The following is a 10,713-nucleotide window of genomic DNA, read 5'->3' as shown; positions in this document are numbered from 1 at the left end:
TTTATTTTTTAAATTTATGGAGTTATTTTCGTAGTACCGATGCTTTGTATAGCAGGGGTCGTCATCTAGCTGAAGTGATGATAGTGTTAAAATAAACACAGTACATTAGCATATTAATGTAAATTAAGCATATAATACGCATGAATAGTTGACCTCAGTCGATAACCATTTTTATTCACTGATATGAACTGATGAGTGCTAGCAACGTCCTACACCCCACTGCATTATAATTTACAAGTAAGTAAGTATTTTCAAAGAGCTATTTAAAAACATTTTATTTAAAATAAAAAACAAAAAAATAAATAAAAGAAGTATTAAAACTATTAAATATTAAAAAGCTAAAGCAAAAAAAAAGAACTAAATATTCGTGTATTTATATCAAATTACTTTTTTGTTCCATTTACTGTTGAATCTTTTGGCCCTTGGAGTAGTGGTGCAAAAAGTTTCATCAAAAGTATAACACCTCACACCATTGCTTCCACTGGTGACAGGAGGGCTGGTTCGTTTTTTGCCCAGAGATCAGAATTGCGATTCAACGGGGAAATGCTGCTAGCATTCTTGCCACCATTCCACTCGGTCAAGATTTATACAGTAACTAGTTTTAGTTCATATTTGTATATATTTAAGCATTTAATATTATTAATTCTTATCTTAATAAAATCCTTCATTGAAAAATTAAAACCATTATGATAAAATTTGTTGGGACGATTCATTTCTATGGGAATTGTGTGAACAATATCTGAAAGATATCAATGCTTATAATAATTTTTGTTGAGTTATTTGTAAGTGGATTTATATCTTTGACAAATTAAATTCTTGGAGTACATTATAATCCTTTTGAATTATTTGATAATTTCAAAATGCGGATGGCATTTCGTCAACTGAATATCTTTAAGATATTTCTCTTCTTTGAATCGCTCGGCGCTATTCAACCTCTTAAGCTAAATTAATTATTAATCTAAACGTTTATTTGTGTTGAATTATTCTCTTCCATTTATAATATTGAATTCTTTTACCTCTGTATTTTATCTGTTCCGTAAGGCTGTTTTTCATTGAAATATACGCGTGCTTATATAGCAATTAATGTTCATTATTAGGTAGATAATATTTTGATATTATGTTCGTGATTGTAATTTTTATTATTATAAAATAGAACAGCCTGTAAATACTGCCAGTCTATAGTCGGCCTGAGGATGAGCCTTGGAGCTTATTTCACAAAGCTAGTCCGATGGTGGTTATCCAAATCAAATTTATTAGAAATTAAACAAAGGTCTTCTTACGATGTTTTCCTTTACTATCAAGAACTCAGCTCAAAGCACTCTTTATAGAAAAGCACTTATTATAGAACTAGCTATACCCGCCCGCTTCGCAGGGCATTAGTCGTAGAAAAATTTTTTTTTTAATTTTTCATTTTGTAATTAATTACCGATACAATGTACAAATAATTAAGAAATATGCGAGATCTAATCAAATACTTAAAATTATTTCATTTAATATTCGTCAATGATGTTCTCGATAGGCTGCAGATTGGTCATAACACCCATAAACTTATTTATCAAGATCATATCTTCTTTTTTTTGAATCCGGAAACAGATATGATTTATGAGAATGTTTTTGAAAGTTGGTACGATGAAAATTTTAATTAAATTTCTATAATCTATAAAAGTTTGTATCACACGAAAAACGTCCTCTATTATCCGGTTCTATCAAATATCGATGATATAACATTTACAACCTTGTCGTCTGTATGTATCTCGTAATTAAATGTACCCTTTGGCTCGAAGTTTTGATTAGTTGCATCGAATGTAGCTTAATCCTTCGTTCTCGACCATAGCGTGCATGTCAACAATGAATTGTTAAAACAATTGACGACACTTCAGAATATGGTTAGATTGATTATTTCTAATTATACGATACGCATATAAATCAAACTCTTCGATGTCACAGAGCCAGTCGTGAGATTATTTTGATACAGTCTGAGATGATGTCCATCTTCTGCTCGCATAATCATAATTGGATAATTGTCATACGATTGATATTTTTCAGCGACACCTTGATTATTTTTGTGTCGCTTAGTGATAACAATACCTCGTTTTGTAATTTCTGTAGTAATTTAAGGCTGATTTATTGAGATTGGTTCTAGTTCTTGACTTAGTCTTTTTTAATCATTCATCATCCAGTAATTGGGTTTGTCAGGTATATCAGTATCTCTTGATAAAGATGCTTGTTCGAAGATCTGGAACTTGATCATTTCGTTGACTAACTGTTTTGGCAGCTCTTAACGTAGAAATTCGGATTCTATTTGTTTCTAAACGTATTTCTTGTTGGTGTGTTGTTTCCGTAGCTCTTTTGGATGACGCTACGCATATATTGTTGATATTCCGATCTTTTGTTTCTTCAATGGCATGGTAGTTTCTATTTATATAAATAAGTTGTATTTTTTTTTTTGGTTATGTTTCTTACGTTTATATTTTATACTAAAGTTTCATTGTTATTGGAGTTATGAGCATACTTACCAATTATGATTATTGTTTACTTTTTTATAATCAAAACAGCTAATCACTTATTCCCATTTATGTAATTTGTTATACACGTAAGGGCCATCTGTTGGTTATTTTTAATGATACGGATGAAATAATTACTTTCTCTATAAAACAATAGATAAACATACCAATTTTCATAATGATCGATCAAATAGTTTCTGAGTTTATCGATGCAAACACATCCTTTTGGCTATCTATATATACTTTTGTATGTATAGATAGCCTATGATTTGCGCAAGTACATGTTTTTCCTGTATGCCAGTTTTTATAATATATATATATATATATATATTATAATATATATATATATATATATATATATATATATATATATACAGACACCCAAAAATTTCAAAAATGGTAATTAATTAGGAAGGTAATTAAGTCAGTCAAAGAACACATGACCAATTACGACAAAAATAAGTGTACAGACAGGCTCTAGAGATTTATATAATAGTATGGATTTAGTACTCACGTGCGATAGCTTTATTATTAGCGTATTTTATGTATAACTTTGGTGTTTCTATACCGATTTCTATGATTTCTATATTAATACTGTTAACTTTTGTAATTTGGGATGATTGAGAATGTTATAAACGTAGGAATAGACAAATATAATCAGAAAGCTTCGAAATCACTACGCTATTGGGAGTGACACGTGTTATTATGAGTTAACCATAAAAGATAGACAAAGGCTGTCATGGGATATTTTTTGTATAATTTTAAGGAGAACATTTCCGTAATACATGATTTCTGTGTAGCTTTAACCATTAAGGCTAAACACGCGACGGAAGCTCAAAATATGGGGTAACTTCTCCCGTTTTTCAGACATTTCCCTTCAGTGATCTGCTCCTATGGACTTTAGCGTGATGAAAAGTATACTATAACCAGCTCAGGAGTATGAAAAATAATTGTACCAAGTTTCGTTAAAATCCGTCAAGTAGTTTTTGATTCTATAACGGTTATATGGACAGACAGACAGACAGACAAAAATTTTACTGATAGCATTTTCGCCATCAGTATCGACCCCTGATCACCCCCTGATAGTTATTTTGTAAAAATATTTCATGTACAGAATTGACTTCCCTACAGATTTATTATAAGTATAGATAGATTATAATATAATCCCTGAGTATTTTTACATACATTTTTCTATTACTTGAAGGCCAATGCGATTTATACTTTTTCGAAGCAGTAAAAGTAAATAATAGTTTTTATCATAATCAACTGAGTAGATCCTTATTTATAATGTAATAAAACTACTCACATAAAATTAATTTATGTCACTATATTAATTTACCAATCGATACAGATATTATTTATCCGCTTATTGTATATAATTATATGCTTTTATCGCCCATCCATGAATCTAGCTTTCTTCTCCCCTGCCCGTTCAAAATCAACCGCCTTTTGTATTTCTCGTACCAGGCAGTACCAGCTCGCCACACCACGCCACGAGAGGAAGTGACGGGAGTCCGACTATACGATGTCGATAACCGAATCAATAATCATACTAATAATGTTATTTCAATTAAAAAAAAAACGTTTTTAAAAATCAAACCGTACTAAATATTATTATTTCAATTAAAATAATATAAGTATATTTAAAAAATCATGACAATAACTATTATATACTGCCGACACGCATACTTATCGCCATTTACAATAGTCAATTCATTCATTCATTATAATTTTTTCTATCAGTATTAATTATTATCAATCATACTGATATCTATATAAAAGATATATTCTACAACTAAAACCAAGCGAAAACGAAATGAATACCTAAAGCCTGCAATTATACGTATTAGTACAACATAAACTATAACTGAATAATTTCTTTCTGAAAGGATATTATATTTCAATAAATACTTTAGAATTATCTTTAAAGATTCCAACAGTTCATAAATTCATACATTAATTTCCATAATACAGGTAGTTTATTCAGATATTCGATTCCTAGAATCGATAGTTTATTCGATTATTCGAATCATGGAATTGATCTTCAAACTTACGACTACGAACACCGACGGATCTCGTATTATACCTTGTTATTTCGTGCCAAGTTGATTGCATTACAAGACCTGTGGTTTGGAAATCAGTAGTTCTAGACTTTAGTAACTTGGACATCGAGTTAAAATAATATAGTTAATCTACACTAATATTATAAAGAGGAAAACTTTGTTTGTTTGGTTGTAATGAATAGGCTCAAAAACTACTGGACCGATTTTAAAAATTCTTTTACCATTCGAAAGCTAAATTAATCCCGCATAACATAGGCTAAATTTTATTTTGAAAAAAAATAGGGTTCCGTAATATATTTTGGGTTTTTCGGACAAAAAAGGAAAAAATCTACCAAAAAAGTTGATTTTTTGCGTATGATGAATTTGAGGTTTATCACAATAGATCCAAGCGCCGGTTGCAGTAATTCTTCAAATGTGACCGTATCAGCAGTAGGGATATTAGAAGACTGATTATGAACCGTTATCTACGCGGGCGAAGCCGCGGGCGACCGCTAGTTTTAGATAAAATATTATGTGAATTTAAAGGAGTTTGGGTCATTAGTTAAGAACATGGCCATTATTTTTTCACACGCATTTCTTATATAAAAATACACTATATTACATTACACAATACGTATAATTATATAAACATGTCGCATTTTCTACCGCCAAACCTCAATACTCAGTAATGTTTTGTTCCGTTTTGACGAATAAGGATGAGCGCGTCACTAAAATTGGGACACAAGGTTTGTGATGCATTTATGTTGCAAGAAATTGGTAATATTTCTTACAACGAATATGTCGATAGGGGACATTGACAACTTAAAAATGGACCGCCTAATTTAAAGTACTGTACATCTTTTATAAAAATAAATCCCTTTAACTAAATAAAGTGTAGCAACACAACGGAAATAATGACAGATTTTATGATTAACACAATTGAGCATCATTTCTAAAAGAAATAAATTAAGAAACAACGATACAACCTGGAATTATTTTCAAAGGTAATCGGACGGTTTTCATAAAGTGTTCAACGACACTTTCTTTCATTTATCGACAAATCCTCCTTCCTGCCTTGTCAAATGGAATTCAAAAGACATCAGACGTTTATACCAGGAAGCTGTTAGTCATGGAGAACAAAGCGTTTGATTTTAGACCAATGGTTATACTGATTAAATTGTACCGTCTTTTAACGTTTTATTTTGTGAACAAAAGAAATAAAATAGATCTTTGTAGTAAAATATGTTACACGATGTGGCTGACATGTTGTATCTTATCTTTGTATATATAGTTAGTGATGTTTATATAAATAATTTATTATCTATAAATTATAGACTATAATATAAAAAATCGACAGTTCATTCAAATCGTTCCCACTTCTATTCTCGATTTAGATTTGACGATTATCATTGGTGGCGTTAACGGTCAGTCGAGTCGATTATTTACTGTTCCGATCATTACGAGTCAAATATAAGCACACACACGCGTCTCGGCGTAGTGTAGGACGTCCTCAGACACGGCGGAGTGACAATTTATACAAGACGGCTGTCGGGAGCCGGATGCGAGTAGACGAAGAACGACCACAGTGGCGAGCTATTGGAGAGGCCTATATCCAGGAATGAAAGAATATGGACTGTTGATGATGAATGATGAAACACGCATGAGTGTGAATCTAAAACAAGATTACAGATTATAAAATGTATAGATGAAATACAACCGAAACGAATGTCAAACGAAATGGAAGACTAATGCAATGAAAATACTAAAGTAATATCGACTGCTATTTTAATATGCTTTCACGCTTTCTGCCACTCGAACCAATGTACACATGGACCTGTCCGTGAGTAGCACTTCAATGCTAACTTGTCTATTGCGCCTGCGCTGTGAGCGTAGTCATTATTTTGTTAATATATTCCCCTGTGTTAAATGCTAGCGTCCTCCGTACTGGTTATGGTATACCGATTATGTACTAACTACCGTACCGTATAATTAAAATCTTTCGGAGCGAAAATCATTGTTATATAAGTGATGGCTAGCTCACTATAATATTATTCATCCACCTTTACTAACTTACACATACATAAACCAATCTAACAATCCGCCTTAGCCAACTGTGAGAGTTATCATTATAAATATCTGCAAGTAGGACCTGAATGTGTGTATGTAAATCTATTCAAATATATGCCTGCATAGGCTATACACATGCTATGTAATGCCGTATTTTATATGGTGTGCAAATTTTGACTTACCAATATAGAGCATTATCCTTCACATCTAAATAGACAAAATAATTTTATAATTTATTGAATAAAGAATAGATAGGTAATTGATAAAATTACATAATATTCGTGCGGTTACCTCTGTCGAAACACGCCCCCAACTCGTACCCCCTCAGTGTTGTCTGCCGCACTTAACATTGCTCTAATTATTTCGTTCAAAATACCTAAATTCCCTTTAACGTACAGCATTCTATATAACCGCGACCGTTTTTCTTTCTAATGGAGCGGTCTGGGAATTGTGCCGTATGTGGCAAATATCTGTAGGTTTTAGCTAAGCTAAGAAATACTAAGGATAAGTGAAATCGCTAAGGCGTTGCTGACCGTGAAATTTTAGAAGTTACATCCTCTATACATACCTGTAATATGGATAAGTGTTCTTTCCAATTCCAACCAACAATATTGAGTTGTGTTGTAAGGACTCATACTGACTTGCAAAAAGATAATATGTGACAAATACTTTGAACTAAACAACTTCTTTTAAATAATTAATTTATTTTATTGACAGTTGCATGTTGATTCGATTTTAAATCCAGGAAGTGTTTCTCAGTTGAGAGTCGCTCTTTGTATTACTCCTTCTTAAATCGGTCGGACTCTTAGGTACACTTAGCTAAAGAACTGCCAGCGTGGTATTGTTTGATAATATAATAAATTTAATAGATATAAGTTTCCTAAAATGAAAGGGTATTATTCTTTTAAATTAATTTTAATATTAAGTATATTTGTATAAATAAATACATATTTTAAAACGTCACCGAAACGTATAAAAAATAACACATATCTGATGTGATCGAAATTACACTATAATATACAAAAACTCTAAATTATATAGTGATATAATTATAAATTAAAACTTATAAAAGGATTCGGCGTTGATATATAATTAAAAAAATATATAAACTTTTTAATTAAATTTGGGATTAATTTTAACAATCCAAAGAACGTATACAATATTAATTTAAATCTTTTGTTACGTATAATAGGTTTATAAAATTGTTCACTAGGTTTCTAAAGGGATTTAAACAAACATGCAATTTCTATAATTTGTACACCAAATGAAATTAATTCAATGTGCATTTTATTAAAATTATTTTCTTTTGGATTATAATCTGTACTAAAAAATAAAGCTAAGGCTTGTGATCTTCCACTGAGTGTTGTGTACTCAAAACTATTATTGAAACATTGAGTGTAGCCGATTAACACGCAATACTCATATTTATTGACTGGAACAGATTTTCACACGAGTGAAGTGATTTATTTTGAATATTTATGCAATTCATTATTTATTATATTATATTATTAAGGGTTTTGCGTAAAACAGCTGATGATTTTTGAAGTGTTAAAACAATAAGTACGAGGACGATTTAGAGTATGGTATTATAAATTCATGTATACCTTTATTCTCCAGTGTGATGCGCTACGTGCCGTACAAGTTATCTAGCTATATTAAAAAGCATCAAAGCTCGTAATATATTATACTCAATATATATGATTTCAAAATTGATTAGATAATATTTATTTAAAGTTATTAGCGTTCTAAATAGGAAAATACAAATCATTGCGTGGCATAATAATTATTCAATGTTGTGTCAATGAAAATTTGAAATTCGAATGATCCACATTCGATTTTCAAATTTTCATGGATTCCGTTACAGTTTGTACATACATTAAATTACCATTAACATATTATTTTAATATAATAGCGGTGAGCTGCAATTACTAAACACAAAACTATTTAATTTGTTAATATTTGCTTAACATTAGTTTACATATGGATATAATTTTTAAATAACGGTGAAAAACCGTGGAGCTGAGATGGCCCAGTGTTTAGAACGCGTGCATCGTAACCGATGTTTCCGGGTTCAAACACCACTGAATTTTCATGTGCTTAATTTGTGTTTATAATTCATCTCGTGCTCGGCGGTGAAGGAATACATCGTGAGCAAACATGCATGTGTACAATTTCAAAGAAATTCTGCCAGATATGAATTCATCAACTTGCATTGGGGCAGCGTTGTGGAATATGCTCCAAGCCTTCTCCTCAAACGGGAGATAATGCCTTAGCCCAGCAATGGTAAATTGATAAGCTGTTGTAGTTGTAGTGGAAATTATAGGGAAGAAATTAAAGTGATTACAAAATCATAGGCGAACGCAAATACCAGGTAGTGCGAAACGACGCTTTTTGTTTTATAATCTGAAAATACGAGTTTGAAAATATTTACGTGTATTTCTATGTCATATGTGCTAACGTGCTGTATAGCTAGCTCGTATATCAATTATTTGCAACAAATAAGGGTTTGGTTCCAACTTGCGATTATAACATAACTAGACGACTTATATATGATAATTTATACTTATTATCTTTAAGCTCAATATAAGAAAACTTTAACGTCTGAGGGCGTGTTAATTTATTTATAGTATGAACAAGAAAATATATTCATGACTACTGTATACGTTTTGTTAATCACTTTGAACCTTATTTATATGAGGATAATTTTAATTATTTTCCATGACAAATATCGGTAGACGGACATATAAGGGCCATCTGATAATAAATATCTATATATTATATGTAAATTGGTGCTGTAAGAAATATTAACCATTCTATACAACGCCAAAGCGCCGTCAACTTTGGGAGTTAAGATGTATTTCCCTTGTGCCTGCTTTTGTTAAGCATGTTTAGTTTAACAAAGATTCAACTCTCTCTGTTCCACAATTTCAACAAATATAACGTATATATAATTAGTATACTATAAAAAAGGATCTAAAATAAAAATACATTTTGTTATGGTTTTGTTTTACAATTTACAGCGAATGCAACAACCAAATAACAGCGCGACCAATTCCAATCACGCTCTGTCGTTTAAAATGTTTTTTCCAATAAAATATTACTTCTTTTTGAAATATAGAAACGAGCGAGTTTTGAATTTTTGTGTAGGCATCATGAATGTGACGCTTGCCGAGTGTACTCCTTTTTTTAACAGTGCTGATAGTGTAAAGGATTAAAAATTTGACGTTATTCCATGGTATAGGAATGATCGTGAAGTTTTCATACCTTCGCAGATACGATATGAAACAACTTCAAAATATTTTCAGCTTGTGGATTGGAAGGAGATTAATTGGTGTTTCTCGTAAAAGATTTAAATATACACTATCTATATAACTTGTTTAATCCGACTCCTGAAATAATAATCTTAAATGCAAAAAGATAGATGTTCTTTTATAATTACATTATAAAAAATACTCATGATGATTATCAATAGACGATTTAAATGTAGGTAATAATAAATATAAAATGAATAAAAACGTTAAAATATGTTTCGGAAAGTATTATTATGGCAGCGGTGGGATTCGAACCCACGCCTCCGAAGAGACTGGTGCCTTAAACCAGCGCCTTAGACCGCTCGGCCACGCTACCTGTGACAGATTCTCATAATAATACATTTCTAAGAAGTTGTAGAAAAAATCAAAATGAAGATCTATTAGGGAAGGAAGCGTAGCAATCATAAATATATTTGAAAGAATTCTAAAGTCCTACAAATCATTATTGCCAAAAAAAAGACGTTCTAAAGCTAAATTTAATAAATCAGCAAATTTGTGTGTTTGGGATAAAAATTTCACAAAGTTTGAAATAGTTGTATTAATTTTTTGTTCTAAATCGTCTTTAATGAATGAAAATGTGTGTCATAAATTATCCTCAAAATACAACAGTTGAACGTATTGAAATTGACTGAACGATATAACTTAGAAATCAAAGATTTGTAAAATAATGTTATTTTGTTAGAAAGAAATGACACGAGTATAAGTTATTTGGTAATTAATTTTTTTAATAACTCAAAATTTTGATTATGGAACAGAGATAGGAACACTGAATACTAATGCCGCGATTGA

The 10,713-nt window shown here is 30.9% G+C and overlaps 1 non-coding gene across 1 annotated transcript; it reads right to left on the bottom strand.

Annotated features, from left to right (window-relative positions):
- Nucleotides 1–10,158: 10,158 nt before the first annotated feature.
- On the bottom strand, nt 10,159–10,240 carry Trnal-aag. Its single transcript has one exon. It is a non-coding gene; the product is annotated as a tRNA-Leu (tRNA).
- Nucleotides 10,241–10,713: the final 473 nt, after the last annotated feature.

Source organism: Vanessa cardui, chromosome 5 (genome assembly GCF_905220365.1).
Source record: "Vanessa cardui chromosome 5, ilVanCard2.1, whole genome shotgun sequence".
Taxonomy (NCBI): domain Eukaryota; kingdom Metazoa; phylum Arthropoda; class Insecta; order Lepidoptera; family Nymphalidae; genus Vanessa; species Vanessa cardui.
Note: the sequence above shows the minus strand (reverse complement) of the source record. Positions and strands in the feature narration are given on the sequence as shown.